This window comes from Lotus japonicus, chromosome 1 (assembly GCF_012489685.1).
Source record: "Lotus japonicus ecotype B-129 chromosome 1, LjGifu_v1.2".
NCBI lineage: Eukaryota > Viridiplantae > Streptophyta > Magnoliopsida > Fabales > Fabaceae > Lotus > Lotus japonicus.
In genome coordinates this window covers 58,110,862-58,129,708 of record NC_080041.1, presented here as the reverse complement: position 1 = coordinate 58,129,708, position 18,847 = coordinate 58,110,862, and the positions used below count along the sequence as shown (strand labels likewise).

The 18,847-nt window shown below is 39.0% G+C and overlaps 1 long non-coding RNA gene across 1 annotated transcript; it reads right to left on the bottom strand.

Annotated features, from left to right (window-relative positions):
- Positions 1–1,098: 1,098 nt before the first annotated feature.
- Positions 1,099–4,108, bottom strand: LOC130732524 (uncharacterized). Its single transcript, XR_009017061.1, has 3 exons — positions 2,765–4,108; positions 2,467–2,643; positions 1,099–1,278 (listed from the first exon to the last, which is right to left on the bottom strand). It is a non-coding gene; the product is annotated as an uncharacterized LOC130732524 (long non-coding RNA).
- Between the last annotated feature and the right edge of the window lie 14,739 nt (positions 4,109–18,847).

Here is an 18,847-nt window from a genome sequence, read left to right as displayed (position 1 = left end):
AAGAAACTAAAGCAATGCTTTTGTATTGAAGCAATTCCCCAGCAACATCGCCATTTTGTTGAAAGGTTTTTACCACACATACTCTTGAATCCCTTTCAAGATTCAATTGTAGTACAACAAAGGGTTATATCGTATCCACAAGGAATTGGAAATACAATGTCGTTTTCCAGCTAAATAACTTAAGCAATGAGTTTAACAAGGGTTTTGGTTGATCGTTTTGATAAATGTTGTGGACATAAAACAGTAATAAAAACGGGTTTAAAACAGATTGAGAAAACTGTTGGTATTCAGGTTCACACATCAACTCTTATATATCATATAATTCAACACATACAACCTATTCTATTCTTGATTTCATCACATTAGTTTTTATCTATCTCATTAATTTCTTACATGAGGAGATATCACTTCTCTAATTATCAATGTCTCGCATAACTAACGAAGCAAAACGTAATGAGCGCGGATGTTAATCGACTAATAAACCTAACCCTATGTCTAGCAATCAGGTAAATTAGATGATACAACCTAAATCTAATTTAAATATGTAGCTTTCACTCACATACCAAATCTCAAATCATGTTCTATTTGATCAAGCTAAAACAAGCATTAAAATCAAGATCATATTATTGAAATCAAGAGATAAAATAGATTCATATGAAAGAGAACTAAGATGGATACATTTAAGTGTGCCAATCCCAACAAAGAAATGTTTAGCTATCCATAGTCATGGATGCTATGCTTTCAAGAGGAACTAAGACGAAAGTGATTGTAACACCCCGACTTTCAGGGGTCACCATAGTAACCTGCTAAAGTAAATATGCAATGATTTCCAAAAGTATTCATAAAAGGGAGTATATTTTTTTCCTTTTCAAAGTATTTCCAAAACATGTCATGCATACTCCCAACTACAGATAGATTTAAGTCCAGCCTTAAACAATGCAAGCACCTGAAGGTAAGGACGAAAGAATACAACATTCAAAACCTAACAAATAGAAGTCATATTCAACAAAGAATCTATCATGCAATGATACCATAAATCTGATATACTCCCTATGATTTCCAAATCGGGGAACCGCAGGAAAGCAATGTAACGAAACGTACCCGAAACCTCAAATATAAATTCACAAAATCTTTATACAAGCTTTAACCAATAATGGTAAGGTCTCTATCCCAAGGCTATAGCCATACACCCAACTCTACCCTTCGAGTCTTCCGTTGTTCTTCAAGTCCTCATCTCTGACTTGTACAGGATAATCTACATCGAAGGTTCTTCATCGCCTAATAGCGTCAAGCGCCCAAACAACAAGTAGCAAAACATAAAGGGTTAACCCCATACAATTACTTCACATAAAGGAAAAGTATATCATTCAATTTAGAAACACGACTTGTTGAATAAGCTAATAACTTAATTCAAAATAGATGACAATACATCCAATAACAAAGAATCAAATCATATATCAACAAAATCAACAACATAGAATTAAATCAGATATCAACAGAATCAACAACATAGAATTAAATCAGATAAAGACAGGACTGTCACGTGGAACAAAAACCACAGAACTTCCAGTTTGGCCTCTCGAAGGACGGGACAGTCATGTGGAACGAAAACCAGAGATCTACCACTTTGGCGTCTCAAAGGACGCGACAGTCCCGTGGAATTACTACCAATGAACTGCCACTTTGGCGTCTCGAAAGACGAGACAGTCACGTGGAACAAAAACCACTGAACTGCCACTTTGGCGTCTCGAAAGACGGGATAGTCACGTGGAACGAAAATCACTAAACCGGCACTTTGGCGTCTCGAAAGATGGGTCAATCACATGGAACGAAAACCATTAATCTGCCACTTTATAACGCCTCGAAAGACGGGACACTAATGTGGAACAAAAACCACTGAACTGCCACTTTGGCGTCTCGAAATACGGGACTATCATGTGGAATGAAAACCACTGAACTGCCACTTTGGAGTCTCGAAAGACGGGACAGTCACATGGAACGAAAATCATTGAACTGCCACTTTATAACGCCTCGAAATACGGGGCAATCATATGGAACGAAAACCACTGAACGGCCACTTAAGTTTCAGCCCTACATGCCAGCTTAGTCAACACGTCAACAATTTCAAATCAAGTAATCAAGTCAGGATTACCACATGTTATTCCAATTTCAACAAGCATAAGTCAAATCAAATATGCTTAAGAATTCATCAAATCAATATTAACAACAAATATATTCTCATATAATTCACATCAGCAAGTTATTGAGTAGTTCAAGTTATATACACAACGGAGTAATAAATTAAACCAACAATATTCCTCAAACATCCAGCAAGCATACAACATAGAGAATCATGCTAATATTTCAATCCAATGACAATCAAACTAAATACCTTCATCTCAAACGCAAGCAGTTCAATTAAAGCATGCAAGAATCAATGACACTTTTATACTGAGTTACCCTTACCTTAAGCGCTTTTGTTTCTAAGCTGCAACTTCGATCCAATCACATCTTTATTTCCCGTGTTAGCTTGCTTCCTCCATTGTGTAGCTTGAACGCAAGGTGCTTACGTTCTTCATACCCTTCACAAGTACACTTAACGCAATCACTAACTAAGTTAACTCGCTTACTCAAGGACTAAAGCTGCACTTCAAACAATTCACTCGATTAACCATCCACTAACAATTCAATAATAAGAAATTCGTTACTCTTTTAAAATATTGCCTTCCCGATGCTAAAACATAAACAAGGATTAAAGGCTTACAAGACTCAAGTGATGAAAGCTTGTCGGCGAAGGGTCGCCGGATAAAGTCGTGGTCCACGTGGTTGACTGAGGAACTGTCGCCGGAGACACAAAAGGGGTATTGGTATTTCATCTTTCGCGGCCAGGAACTCAATGGCGCTATCCGTTTCTCTAAAAAGTCGAAAGTTTGCCCAGAAAGTCCAATTGTAGGTCGGCAGAGCTCGCCAACAAAAGTTACCAAAAACTGAAATTGATTGAGGGATACTGCTCTCCTCGCGGCAAGGATCGTCGTGGTGTACTCTCTTTTTCCAATGGTCGCCAGAGTTGACCGGAAAACACCTTTGAAAGCGGCGGCGGCAACAGAACGTCGATTCGGAACATGGGTTTTGTTGTTGACGTCGCAAGGGTTCCAATGGTACTAACCTCGCTGTGAACGCAGGCACGATGACACCCTAAATGAAAGGCGACGACGGCGACATCATCAACGTCGTACTCCTCTATTTTCACGTTGTCTCTTCCTCGTATCTTCGCGTCGTCTCTTCTTGTTGGTGGCTGGTGGTTCCAGCCATGGAAAGAAGCTTGTCGAGGTGCTTGTGACGCTCTTGGTGTTGGTCGTCCATGGAAAAGGAGAAGCTCGAAGAGGAGGTGGTGGCTGTCCATGGTTGGTGCGTTTTGCTTAAGGAGAAGAGTGGGGCGGTGGTGGCTTGTTCGCTGGACAGAGGGAGAAAGAGGAACGGTTGACCCAAGAGAGGTGGCCATGGAGGTGATGCTTGTCCACGGAAGGAGAGTAGAAGAGGAAGGTGGCGGTGGGGTGAGAAACATGGGCGGTGGATGCACGTGAATGAAGAAGAAATGGTGAGGATGAGCTGCAGCAAGTTGAGAAACAAAAAAAAAAGAAGAAAATAGTGAGGGAGAGTGAACGTGAAGAATGAGAGAGGGAGAGATAAGGATTGGCGGATAGGGGTTGGAGGGACACATGTCACCATTTGGATTGTGAGAAAGAGAAGATATTTTAAAAATTGGGTACGAATTGATTTAAACACAGAAGGATTTAGCTTCTAGAGTTAGGAGAAAAATAGAGAGATGATATATTATTGTACCAAAAATTATGAGAAGAAGAGGAAGGTGGCGGTGTGGTGAGAAACATGGGCGGTGGATGCACGTGAATGAAGAAGAAATGGTGACGATGAGCTGCAGCAAGTTGAGAAACAAAAAAAAGAAGAAAAGAGTGAGGGAGAGTGAACGTGAAGAATGAGAGAGGGAGAGATAAGGATTGGTGGATAGGGGTTGGAGGGACACATGTCACCATTTGGATGGTGAGAAAGAGAAGATATTTTAAAAATTGGGTACGAATTGATTTAAACACAGAAGGATTTAGCTTCTAGAGTTAGAAGAAAAATAGAGAGATGATATATTATTGTACCAAAAATTATGAGGAACTTTATGAAATGATAAAATATAAATTAGAATCACTTTAAACAAATTAAAATGATCCATAAACCAAGAAATCAATAAAAACTGAGCGAAAGAATAATTGTGAGACAGTTAGGGCAAAAATGACGTCGTCATTTTATGTATCTAAGCTAAAATAAATTATAAGGAAAGTGACACTAATAATTTGTTAACATTTGAGGGAAAATGAAAAACGTTAGATAGCTCACGAAGCGTTGAATAAAACTTATCAAATTAAACAAAGAGTTCTATGACTTATAAAGAATAAGAAAACTATATTATTACTTCTATTTTCAAATAAACTCTATAAAATAAAATATTTCGAAATTAATTATCATTTAAATAATTTCCTTGATTCGTAATTAAATTCAAGTCAGGAAAATAACTTAAAAATAATAGAAGATAAACACTCAACTAATTAATATAGCGAAATTAAATAAATAAGCTAATTATTTAATTTGGGGTTTTATAATACTCCCCCCAAATAGAAAGTTTCGTCCTCGAAACTTGGTGTTAGAGAAAGCTCGGGAATACCATTCCCTCACATTTCCTTCCAACTCACAAGTAGTGTCAAAACGCATCCCAAATCTGGGAAACGTTAAAGGTGACATACAAGACAAAAGCAACACCTAGATATCTATCAATCATCCTCGAATAGACCTAGATAACATGTTCATGCTAGTGTACTAAGTACCATGATCCAAAACCTAACTCAAACGCTACATGAAGGACCCAACAAGTATCGTCATGCTCTCACACTAATAGCTCTACCATAATATTCACAACCATAAAATATCATGCTAATACCATTCAAATCTCGTCACATAGCTTCTTCTGCCAACAATCTCACATCCAACATCCATCGACCAACAGCTCATAAGCAAATCGTCATCTTAGAATCTAACAACCCATCAACATAATCTCCTTCCCAAAACTATCATCATTCAAACCATAATTTCAACCTTTCACTTAGTCACAAATCAAATCAAATCACAACTTATATCAAGTCTTAACACTCTACACAACTCGAGACTAGTTCCTTCCAAATCAATTCATATACTATACCTCAAGTATTAAACTTAATACTAAAACTATCTTTCTATAACTTGATCACTTTCAAATCAATTCAATTCTTAGTTTCTCGATCAAAATCTAACATATTGCAAGTCTTAGACACTTAAAACAAGGATTCATAGGCTTAAAGTCTAAGCGTTCACTAAATATAAACCTCTATTGTTCTTTCACTCTTCAACACCTTTCGAGTGAAAAATCCATTTCCTAGCACTACTACTTCTTCACCAATGAATCAAATACTAAACATGAACTTATCTCCTAAGCTTGACTAACGTCAATCAAATCAAAGTCTATTCTTCTCAACTTACTATCATCAAGTAGCCACATATAAACTGAGATCTTATCTCTAGTCTATTCAATCTCTAACAATTCCACCTTAGATTTTACACAACCTTAACATCTAACTCGTAGAACTCATAAAATATTCCACTAGGATTCATTCTTAGCTTCTATCTTTCCTTTCTAGCATACTGTACAAACCAAAATTCTGGGCTTAGCAACTTCCCTAAACCCTGTATAACTGCTATAGTTAAAAGACATAAGCAATCATCAAGTGAGTATGTCTCGTGCATACTCCTTTCACAATAACAACATAGAAATCTCTGAATGAAACACAACATGGCAATGCCGGTAAACAAAAATTACAATTAAGGTCTTGGTGGAGGTAGCAACCACCAAGTCAAAGCAAGAAACAGAAGTAAAAACCATTCTATTTCAGTCAATAAGCAAGACAAACAATCAAACAATCTATAAAGTAACACTTAGTCAATCAATCAACACCAAGCCGATTAACTACAGAGTTCAAACAACCTAACACAGAAGACCTATTCCCCAACAAGCTCTGGTTTCTCAACCAAAGCTCTGATATCACAATGTAACACCCCAACTTCAGGGGTCACAAATAGCAGCCTACAAATGCGGATATATATATATTTTTTCCTTTTCTTTACCAAAAACATTTCCAAAACCTGTTATGCATACAAAGCCCAAACCCATACATCTAGCCTAAATAAGGCAAGCACCCGAAGGTGACGACATATGTTTATGACATAAGACATATACAATAATTCCCTAAGTCCAATATACTCCCTACGACTTCTGCACCGGGAATCGTAGAAAAGCAAAGCATCGAAATCTACCCAAAACCAACAATAAAGTTATACAATTAACCCTGCAAGCTTTAATCAATGACGGTAAGCTTTCTACCCAAGGCTCTAGCCTCAAATCTAACCACCGCTATTACTAGTCTTCGGTTGAACTACCCAATCCGAGAGAGTCTCCTCGTCGAACAGCTCAACCACCTTTTCTTAGCTACCAGCAGCTACTCGCAGCACCACCTGTTATGCTCTAGCAGTTTGTCGATCGCCCAAACACAAATAAAAGAAACAAGGCAAGCAAGGGTCAACTTCCTTGGATAATGTAATATATCATAGCATAACTCAATATATATATATATATATATATATATATATATATCTACAGTATGTAAGTATTTATCAACACAATACGTAAGCATAACTGGTGACCATAGGTCATATCCTAAGTCTGTAAGCTTGTCGCCTACACATAAGCATCTTCCAACATCAAGGGTAGCACTGCGTGCCACTAACATACCTGCAAGACCCGAAGGTCAACCAATTAAACCAACACAATTTGGAATTATTTCCTAACTGATCCATCAATAAACGACTAAGGTCCAACAGACAATAGTTGACGGGATTGAGGTTCATTCCCTCAACAGATACGAAGCCCGACCTTTCGACTGTCTCAACGTCAAGATATGCACACATGCAAAAGCTAGCAAACCACGAATCGTCCCTACCTGGATACGTGTCTAGCTATGGTTCATTGTCTCTATCGTTTGCCTAAGGTAAATTCCAGTCCTTTAGCCAAAACTTGCTTTACCAGTAAAGAGTGCCTTCCCGCACTAAAGTGACCTTCCCATTACACAAGTGGCCTTCCCGCCACAACGCCACATCCTTAAGATGCCCAAGCAATAACACATTTATTATCCATGCACCGATATCAACATACTCACACTAGCGATAAACGTAATACAATGTTGTAAAACATAACTCTATCCTATCACTACAAAATGATAAACAACTTATATGTGCTGTAAAACATAACCCTATCCTATCCACTAGAAAGCAATAAGACTGAAACAACATTAAACGGTCGAAGCCTCAACAGTTCAGTAAATGGTCTAAGCCTCAATATATCCAAATCATTAACAACGTCGATTCTTCGACACCTTAACATAATAGCTAGTAGTTAGGAGAGTTGCCATTACCTTGGGTAATTCTTCCTTTCCAAGTTTGAATCCACAGCTCGATCCAAAATAAGTTCTCGGATTCTGCTAGTTCTGAACCTTAAGCAAAAGCACTTACTTACATATTAAGCAACAACTCAACTTAGAAACTAATTGAAATTTTGGCAACTATAGGACGAATGTTATACCAGATGTCTAAGACATCTCGTACAACATTACTCAAAACACAGCAAATATGACAGCAAGAAAAACGACATAAAAGATAAAATCACACAAGAGATTGTTAACCCAGTTCTGTTCAAAATCACCTACGTCTGGAGGGTTTTCACCCAAGAGAGATAATCCACTATTATAGAGAAATTGTACACAAGGTTTCACACGAACTGCCCCAGTTCAACTACCTTTTCTACCTAACTCTACCCGTGGAATATTACTTAGGTCTCCCCCTAAGTATGAGAACTCCCTCTCACTCTCTCACACAATCACTGCCACAGTGATTGAACTCAAATACGGTTACAAAGACAGATCTCAAGATCACACAGTAAAACACTCAACTCTTAGCTCAAAACAATTGGATAAAGCTGCTAAGAGAACAAGAACAGTATGAACTCGATGAAACCCTAATACAATAATACGTTCAGTACCTAGAACCTTGGTCTTGGGTCTTCATAAATAGTCTTCCAGGCCTTGTCTTTATTGGGCTTGAAAGATCACACGGTCCACACACAAAATCAGGAAGTTGTTATTAGAAACAACCAGGTAATGAATCTGCACATGATCTTCGGGTAATCAATAAAGAAGCAGAGTCCAACTTCCATAAATAGCTCCAAATCAAACCCCCTTGAACCGGGTTTGATAACACAAGAATATTCTTTGACTTGAAGCTCCAACTTCCTTAAATAGCTCCAAATAGCTCCCAATAAAAACCTAACTTGATTGCCAAGTAATTAACTTGAAGCTTCACAACAAATCAGCCAAGTTACAGAACGTTCTCAGGGACACATGTCATAGCACGATGTTGCAACAACTTGTCCGACATCTTGGAACACAAACATACTTAGCTAAAATGCAGACAATCAAACAAAGGAACAACACTAATCGCAATTGGAAAAGCTCCCTAAGCTTTCGAAATACAACTACATTGCCCGAATGGAATATTTACCCAAAAATGGGTGAGCTTTGACTCTATTCGAGTTTTGTACAAAAACACTTTGTTCAACGAACTTCAAACTGTGTAGCCTCTTGAGCGAATCTTTACACACATGAAACCAACCGAGAAGATTCTAACATTTTTATTGCATGATAAAAAACAAGCCTCTTAAACCCCAGTGAAATTTCAAGTCCAAAGTCCAAGTAAAGAGTTCAGAACAAATCATACAAGGACTGAAGATCACACACACATGGGCAGCAGGACCTTTCCTCACTAAAATGTGCATAACTCGAGCTACAAAACTCGGAATGACACGAAACCAGAGCCAAAATTTTGATGACTTAAAAGGCTACAATAACCAAAAGGCCAAACTTGCCTATATTTTATTTTTTTCCCCATACTAACTCCAACAAGTCTCGGCCACTCCCCAAAACAGGGCTTCCCGAATTTTTTCTTCGATCTAATTTAATTCCTAGGTATTCTTCGGTGATATCTAGGGTATAAAAACACTCGGATCAATTACAGGACCCAAAACTAGAATATGGGCTTTTTGGTCCACTTTAACAGCTCAAAAACTCAAAGTTGAAATTTTCCAAAAACGAATTGGTAGAGTTATAAACAATGCATATACTAGCAAGTTATCCTAAGGGTGCTAAGCTAGATCGAGACTTTTGACATCAAAAAGCAACGGTGGAGTAAAAATGGGTATTTAGCTTAGATTTTAGATCTACGGTGCCACGGCGAAAATCTAAGCGCATGGACCGTGATTATGGAGTGTATAGAAGGTATAAAAGTTATTTGAGAGAAGAAATCAAATTAAACAGACCTTTTTACAAAAATCTCATATGGTCGAGCCGTGTTGTCCTTAGTGTGTCTCCAGCTTGATGGATGGTGAATCAAAGCTCCAAAAGTTCCTCTCTTCCTTCTCACTGCAGTTTCCTCTCTCAAAGGTCCAAAATATGTTAAAAACCCCCCAATTCTGATCTGGTTGAGCCTTTCAAAAAATAGGGCAGCAGTTTCGCTTAAGCTGATAAAGGTGTCACTTAAGCGAGCAGGTTTCTTCACGTTCAGTTAAGGTCTTTAGCATAAGCGAGACCGTTTCTCGCTTAAGCCGGATTGTCTTCAAGAACCATATGTCACTGCCATGTAATTTGGCTTAAGCGAACCAACATTTTACTTAAGCGAACTTCAAGATATTTGCTACTGCTACTGCCATGTAATATGGCTTAAGCGAGCCAACATTTCGCTTAAGCAAGCCAACATTTGGCTTAAGCGAACTTCAATGAATTTAGCCCTTTGGATCCTCAACTGTATGGATTTCCTTGACTTTTCTCCTACAACAAAAACTAAATAGTTTAAATGATAAAACTAACATATCTTACATAGTATCTATATAAAAACTATCTACTTACTAAATTAACCTATTGAGGGATAATTGAAAGATAATTTACACATTTAGAACAGATAAGTACCCAAATCAATACAGAAAATCAGGTAAACTTGGCACTTATCACATAACTGCTTCGGCTATGCATTATGGAGGAAAAGGATTCTACTTCAATCCTGTCACCCACCTAGAATATTAATACTTGGTGTCATGTAGATGGTAAGCACTAGCTTGGGGGTATCCAATCTCTCCCCAACAACATATTATAGTGAGATTTTCCTACCACTACGAAGAAAGCAGATCGGCTGGCATTGGGCCTTACCATAGTGTCAGCAATCAAGACCTCAACTGCCTTTTTTCGATCCTCTGGTGAAATCAGACATCTTCATGTTGGTTTTAAGTAGACCCTTGGTGGATTTTCCAAGCTTTCTCAATGAGCAAAGTGGTATAACATTGAGTACAGCTCATGGGTCTACAAAGACCCTTGACATGGGTGATGAAGGCATATTTGATGCATTGTATTTATGATATTCTGAGCTTCATAGAGTAATCTTATGCATTATTATGATATTTTAGCCTAGTTCTCCATGATCACACTTATTTTTGTTTATATTGCAAAAGGGTCTAATGTTTTCATTTTAGCTATTTTGAACTCTTTTCCCTATAACAGGCATATCTGGAGTTACGGAGATCCAAATGAAGTTTATGATATAGCGTTGGAAAGCTAACTCGAAGTCCTACAACTTTCATGTTCGGCCAAAGACCCAGATCGTACTCCAACGTAGTCATAATGGCCGTTCAAAGCTTCTGTCTCTGAAACTGTGAGTCTGGAGCATTCTGGACTAACGTTAGCATAACTTAGGCTACAGAACTCCGAATTGAGAAAACACAGAGAGGCCACAAAGCTGACTTAATGGGATACAACTCTCATGTTTGTGTTAATCCAGAATTCGGCCAACTTAAGGGCCAAACAGAGCCTGAAGTTTCAGAAGAATCACTCCCTATTGGGTCAGAAGTTGTGAACACCTAGGAATCACTTTTGACCTTGGAAACTCGGTTTTCACTTGTATAAATAGGATATCTGAACACTTGTGCCCTTCTTCTCCTCTCCTTCATGTATGCAGACTTGAGATCCTTTTCTTAATAAGTATTATTTCTTGCTTTGAATTTGGTTTAGTTTTCTTCTCTCAATGATCTGAATATTTTCTACAAGTATTGGCCGATTGGTTGAACCTTGTGTGTTGATGTTCTGTTTCAAACGTTTATTCAATAGAGAGAAACCTTGTGTAAGAGGCCATTGTAATTACAGTTTGTTTAAGAAATCTAACCTCTAATACCGATTGGTGTTAGTTTTGGGGATTCTGTGACCGGAGATTGTTTTTGTACTTTAAAGGGGCGATCGCCACTTTTTAACTTGAATCAATCGAATTCTAGACGATTGTCTAGTAGAGAATCTGGAATATCAACTCACGATTGTGAGTTGAAGTTCAACCCAAGAAATCGTTAAGTAATTAATATCTAAAATATATTATGATCAATGATTGTCTGGTGCAGTTTGAATGGTTATTCCCTTAGGATTGACGCTTTCTTCTTCTTGCTCTCTTATTACTATTTTACAAACCAACAACCAAACCCCCTTTTAATTGCTTTTACCTCTAAATTCTATTAATACTCATTTGAGTCCTGGTGAGAACGATCCTGGTGATTTTACCTTGTACTACATTAATTTATTTTGTTGAAGGATTACTTTGACACGCACCCACGACAATGCGTTCGTCAATGGGTTTGCCATTAATGTGAGCAGCGATGATCAATGGCTTAAGGTGTTTATCCATCTCCCTTGTAGGATTTTCAAAGGGGATGGCCACCTCAGTAGTCGAAACCAATGATGCTCATTCGGATTCATCGACAATTATGTGTCGTTTAAGGACTGAAACAAACCCTTGCAGTGTCTTACACTCCCAAGGGATTACGCTGGCAACTGCGACGTCTAAAAGACCATTATCCATAAGTAGGGCTTCCAGTTGCTCATCAAATATTGGGAAATCAAGGCTAAGGCCCGACCTTCTCCATACCCTAGATATGACCGGCCCAACACTAAGCTCTGGGAGCTCTGGTTTACTAAGTCCCTGTTGAGCTATAGTGATTTTTCTTGGTGCTTCCCCATGTTTCTCTACGAGAAGTTTCTTCCTTTACCTCACCAATTTGGCCAGAGTTGAGCATTAGTATAGGCTTGTTTTATCTTTTCCATAGCTCGAGTCTTCTATTTATGCCTCTTATGAGAACGGGAAAACACCTTAGGTTCAGAGGATTGATCCTTATGTTTTTCATTAAGATCCTACTTCTCCCTTTAGACCCATGCCTCAAGCTTCATCATTCATCTAGGAACTAGAGAACCGTAGGTTTGAATTTAATATTTCCTTTCCCACTTCTTAGTTGTGGAAGACTTTCCCTAAAAAACTACAATATTGGCAGCTGCAGTCGGGAAATGACCTGTATAAATCTTCAAATATGCTTGTGGCTTGTCAACCAACTTTAGTCCTCCGTCGCTGGTGGCGCTTTAAACCACATTCCTAAAAACCACACAGATTGTGGTCGAGTGGCTTATAGGAATTATGCCACTTGCAATATTTCTTTCTTTTAAGCACTTCAGCCGAAGGGATTTCCATTCGGCAGTTTGACCTGCTGGTCCTTCAAGAGAGAATCAAAGAGTTCCTATGCCCGGGATAGGTTGAAGACATATTCTTCTCGGGTATCCATCTCGTTTTTGAAATTCTGGCACACGTAAGGACATATGTTTTACACGATGTCTAAGACATCTTGTATAACATATTACAATCAGAAAACAACTTTGACAGAATGTAAAAATAACAGCAACAAAACACACAGGATTGTTAACCGAGTTCGGTGCAAAATCACCTACGTCTGGAGGGCTTCAGCCCGAGAAAGATAATCCACTATATCAGATAATCAAGTACACAAGGACTTAGATGAATAGCCCCTATCCATAGCCTTTTTCCCTATTTCTATAATGTCTTATTACTTAGTCCTCCCCCTAAGTATGAGAGCACCTCTCACTTTCTCACACAACCACTGCCCCAGTGATTGATCCCTTACAAACAGGGTAAAGACAGATCACACGATCAAACAATCACACAAACTACTCTCAGCCTAACAAGATTCAATGAAAGCTGCTAAGAGAGTTACACAAGAACACAATATGAACTCACAAGAAAACCCTAATATCTTCTCTGCTGAAACTGGTAACCTATCAGTTAGGTTTTGGTCTTTACATATAGTAGTTCCTCAGGCCTTGTCTCCAATGGGCTTGAGCAACAAAGAGTTCATAACACAAACAGGAAGTCTATCTTTTTAAACCAGCAACAAATCTCTTATTATTAAGATTTGACCAAAAGATAAACCCTCCACAAACAACCATTAGATCAAATCTGATGGAGTTGATTTGATCACACTTAATAAAAACATTAAGCAGCGCGCAGAAGCCTTATAACAAACCCTAGCATGTTAAAACATTGATCAATCCAATGCTTCAGAGATACAACACTTAATCTCACACAGCAGGCCCACAAGGACATTTGTGTCATCCATGATGTTACAACATTGTGTCCCACATCTTGCCACAGAAACACTTAGCTAAAATTTAGACAATCCAAGACAAAGGAACAACAGTTTCCTTTTGGAAGTCTCAAAGAGTGGCACGGATGGGCGTTGGCCCAGATGGCCTTAGTTGTAGTTTGTGGGGGCTGGATCAATGAATTTCCCCCAGTCAGCAACGTGTGTTGCGGGGACAAGTTCGGCTCTTGGGGACTTCCAAGTTTGCAACCCTCTCTACGTCTAGCGATAGAAACCTGACTATGCTAAAGGGGAGTCGTTGTTGGAAAACCCTAAACGGCTTTCCCCCCAAGTGGGGTCATGTTTTGGACAACGTGAGGGGTGATTATAGCCTTCTCCATTGTGACTCCTCTCTAGAAAAGTGTATCTCATTATGCACCATGGGTTTCACAATTTCAGCCATGTTTTTGGAAACCTAGGCAATATTATAGTTGCAATCCCCCATATATGTGGCCTCGATGTATGGGGGATTGTAACCACAAGTGTCGTGAAAGCGACATAGCTTTTCGATTCCGTAGTTGGTCCAACATGTATTGGCGATGCAGTGGTTGAAGCGGTACCTGTGGGTGGGTATGACTGTTACTTGCTTTGCGACTGTTTTTAGGATTCATTTTGCATTTATACCTTAATTTCATACGCCAATTTTGGTTGTGTGAAGGCGATGGAAACTTTGCAATAGAGAGGAAAGTTCCACTAAGCGTGCTAATTTGTTGGTTTACAAATAAGGGACAATGTAGCTGTGTGAGTCCTATCAGAAAAACAATGTAATGATTTGTTGTTCCTTTGTTATGGTTGTCTACATTTTAGCTAATGTATTATGTGTGCCAAGATGTGGGACAAGATGTTGTAACATCTTGCTGTGACATTTGTCCCTGGGAAACGTAATGTGTGCTTGGGTGATTTAATTGTGAAGCTTTGGATTGATTACGTGGTGATTAAGTTAGGGTTTGTATGGAAGCTTTTGTGCGCCGTCAAGAAATATATCAAGTGTAATCAAATCGTGTTCAGAGGATTTGATTTGAAGTTATTTGTGGAAGTTTTTTTCTACAACTTAAAACGTGTTTTAAGTAGATATAGTGCATATTTGTCTGAGGAATAATTCCTGTTTTGTGGACTCTTTCAAGCCCATCGAAGACAAGGCCTGAAAGACTGCTACTTATGAAGACCCAAGACATAGTTGCTAGGTGTGCTTCGTGTGTGTGATTAGGGTTTATTCTGAGTTCATATTATTTTGTTCTCTTAGTAGCTTTATGCCTATGTGTTAAGCTGAGAGTTGATTTAGTTGTGTGATCTTGAGATCTGTCTTTACTCTTGTGTAAGAGATCAATCATTGTGGCAGTGATTGTGTGTGAGGAAGTGAGAAGGGCTCTCATACTTAGGCAGAGGTCGAAGTAATAAACCACGGGTAGAGTTAGGTAGAAAAGACAGTGAACAAGGGTTGTTTAGTTAAGACCTTTTGTGTACTTGTTTCTCCATAATAGTGGATTTTCTTTCTCAGGTGAAAATCCTCTAGACGTAGGTGATATTGTAAGATCAAGTTTTGATCTAGTAGTACAACTCTATGTTTTGATGATTACAAGTTAACCTTTTGATATGAACAATTGTGGTACTCTAACGTGTTTTTCTGAGTGTGCTATTTACAGGCTCTGACCTTAACTCAATCTCACACAAATCAGAAGCACTGTGTATAAAGAGTGACCCAAGCAACGCTTTCGCATTCACCATGTTCAGTATGAACAGTGGAAAAGCTTCAGAAGTTCTGAAGTTATACAAACTCTGATGTGGACTCAGTCACTAGAAGTTCTGAAGATCCAGAAAGTCTGATAACCAAGAAACACTGAAGGCTCAGATGTTCTGATGGTGTAGAAGACTCTGAAGATCCAGAAGCTGAATAGTGGAAACTCTGAAGTCCAGAAGCAAGAAACTCTGAAGGCCATGTTCTTCCCTCTGAGTTCAGAATCAGAAGATACAATGGTCAGAGGATTTGTGCTTTCCCTCTGACTCTGATCAACCGGCTTCACAAGTTCCAATATGAAGCATTCCCCTGATCAGAAGTCTCCTAGGTTTAAAGGTCGCGTCGCTATCCAAGTACAAAAGCTACTGTACCTTCCTGACGACCTACCTAACGTTCTCAGCCACAACAGAAGCTGGATTTTCCAGAACTGCCCTCCAACGGTAGCATTTCCCATGCATCGCTCAACCCTAATCCTTGGAGTATATAAAGAGGCTGAAGACTGAAAGAAACGGCTAGAAGCATTCACATACGCAAGACAATCTTAAATTCTTCTAAGTTTTCTTTCATCTGAAATTCATTGAGTTTACTATTAGCTTTTTAGAAGCAAATCTCTTGTAAACAATTCTTTGATAAACAGTTTGTTTAGTTCCTTTAGGAGATCAAGGTTGATCGGATCCTAGAGAAGACTAAGAGAGTGAATCTTAGTGTGAGCTAAGTCAGTGTAATTGTTAGTCACTTGTAGGTTTCAAGTGCAGTTGTAACTCTTACCTGATTAGTGGATTGCCTTCATTCTAAGAAGGAAGAAATCACCTTAACGGGTGGACTGGAGTAGCTTGAGTGATTTATCAAGTGAACCAGGATAAAATCCTTGTGTGCTTTTCTATCTCTTATCTTTGGCACTTAAGTTCTCGAAAGATTTGTCAAAATCTTTAAGGTGGAAGTTTTATACTGAAAACGTTATTCAAACCCCCCCTTTCTACCGTTTTTCATACCTTCAATTGGTATCAGAGCGCAAGTTCTGATTACCACACCTAACAGTGTTCAGTGATCCGGGCCGGTGTGAAAAACAATGGCTGCCACCACCAGTGAAACTCAAAGAGATGGTTACAATGCAAAGCCTCCTATGTTCGACGGTCAAAGGTTCGAATATTGGAAAGATAGACTGGAAAGTTTCTTTCTGGGTTTCGATGCAGATCTCTGGGATATTATTGTGGATGGCTACGAGCGTCCAGTTGATGCAGATGGCAAGAAGATCCCAAGGTCAGAGATGACTGCAGATCAAAAGAAGCTGTACTCACAACATCACAAAGCAAGAGCAATTCTTCTAAGTGCTATTTCCTATGAAGAGTACCAGAAGATTACAGATCGTGAGTTTGCCAAAGGCATTTTCGAATGTCTGAAGATGTCTCATGAAGGAAACAAGAAAGTCAAAGAATCAAAGGCATTGTCTTTGATCCAAAAGTATGAATCCTTCATCATGGAGCCAAATGAGTCCATTGAAGAAATGTTCTCCAGATTTCAGTTGCTTGTAGCTGGCATACGACCTCTCAACAAGAGCTACACAACAAAAGATCATGTCATAAGGGTCATCAGGTGTCTTCCTGAAAGTTGGATGCCTTTGGTGACTTCAATAGAGCTCACGAGAGACGTTGAGAATATGAGTTTAGAAGAACTCATCAGCATTTTGAAATGCCATGAGCTGAAGCGCTCAGAGATGCAAGATCTGAGGAAAAAGTCCATAGCCTTGAAATCCAAATCTGAAAAGGCTAAGGTTGAGAAGTCAAAAGCTCTTCAAGCTGAAGAAGAGGAATCTGAAGACGCATCAGAAGATTCTGATGAAGATGAGCTGACTCTGATCTCCAAGAGACTCAACCGAATCTGGAAGCACAGGCAGAGCAAGTACAAAGGCTCTGGAAAGGCAAAAGGAAAGTCTGAATCCTCAGGCCAGGAGAAGTCCTCAATTAAGGAAGTCACATGCTTCGAGTGCAAAGAATCAGGGCACTACAAAAGTGACTGTCCAAAGTTGAAGAAGGACAAGAAGCCAAAGAAGCACTTCAAGACGAAGAAGAGTCTGATGGTGACATTTGATGAATCAGAGTCAGAGGATGTTGACTCTGATGGTGAAGTCCAAGGACTCATGGCTATTGTCAAAGACAAAGGAGCAGAGTCAAAGGAAGCTGTTGACTCTGACTCAGAATCAGAAGGAGATCCTAACTCAGACGATGAAAATGAGGTATTCGCTTCTTTCTCTACCTCTGAACTGAAACATGCACTGTCTGATATTATGGATAAGTATAACTCCTTATTGTCTAAGCATAAGAAGCTTAAAAAGAACTTATCTGCTGTTTCCAAGACTCCTTCTGAACATGAGAAAATTATTTCTGATTTGAAAAATGATAATCATGCCTTGATAAATTCTAACTCTGTGCTTAAGAACCAGATTGCTAAGTTAGAAGAAATTGTTGCCTGTGATGCCTCTGATTGTAGAAATGAATCTAAGTATGAAAAGTATTTTCAAAGATTCCTAGCTAAAAGCGTGGATAGAAGCTTAATGGCTTCAATGATCTATGGCGTAAGCAGAAATGGAATGCATGGCATTGGCTATTCTAAACCAATTAGAAATGAGCCCTCTGTGTCTAAAGCTAAATCCTTGTATGAATGCTTTGTTCCCTCTGGTACCATATTGCCTGATCCTGTACCTGCTAAAGTTGCTAAACATTCTCTTAAAAAGGGATCCTTCTCTATGACTAAATATCATGCAAATATTCCTTTAAAATATCATGTTGAGACACCCAAGGTGATCAGAACCTCTGGGGTAACTAACAAGAGAGGACCCAGAAAGTGGGTACCTAAGGACAAGATTATCTATGTTGCAGATATCCTTGATAGCTCCACTGAAACACCAATCATGGTATCTGGACAGTGGATGCTCGCGTCACATGACGGGAGAAAGGCGTATGTTCCGAGAGCTGAAACTTAAGCCTGGAGGCGAAGTTGGCTTTGGAGGAAATGAAAAGGGTAAAATTGTTGGTACTGGTACTATTTGTGTAGATAGTAGTCCATGCATTGATAATGTGTTATTGGTAGACGGCTTAACACATAACTTATTGTCTATAAGTCAATTAGCTGACAAGGGTTATGATGTTATATTCAATCAAAAGTCCTGCCGGGCTGTAAGTCAGATCGATGGCTCTGTTCTGTTTAACAGCAAGAGGAAGAACAACATCTATAAGATCAGATTATCTGAGTTGGAGGCTCAGAATGTGAAGTGCCTTCTGTCTGTTAATGAAGAGCAGTGGGTATGGCATAGACGGTTAGGGCATGCCAGTATGAGAAAGATTTCTCAGCTGAGCAAGCTAAACCTTGTCAGGGGCTTACCCAATCTGAAGTTCGCTTCAGAC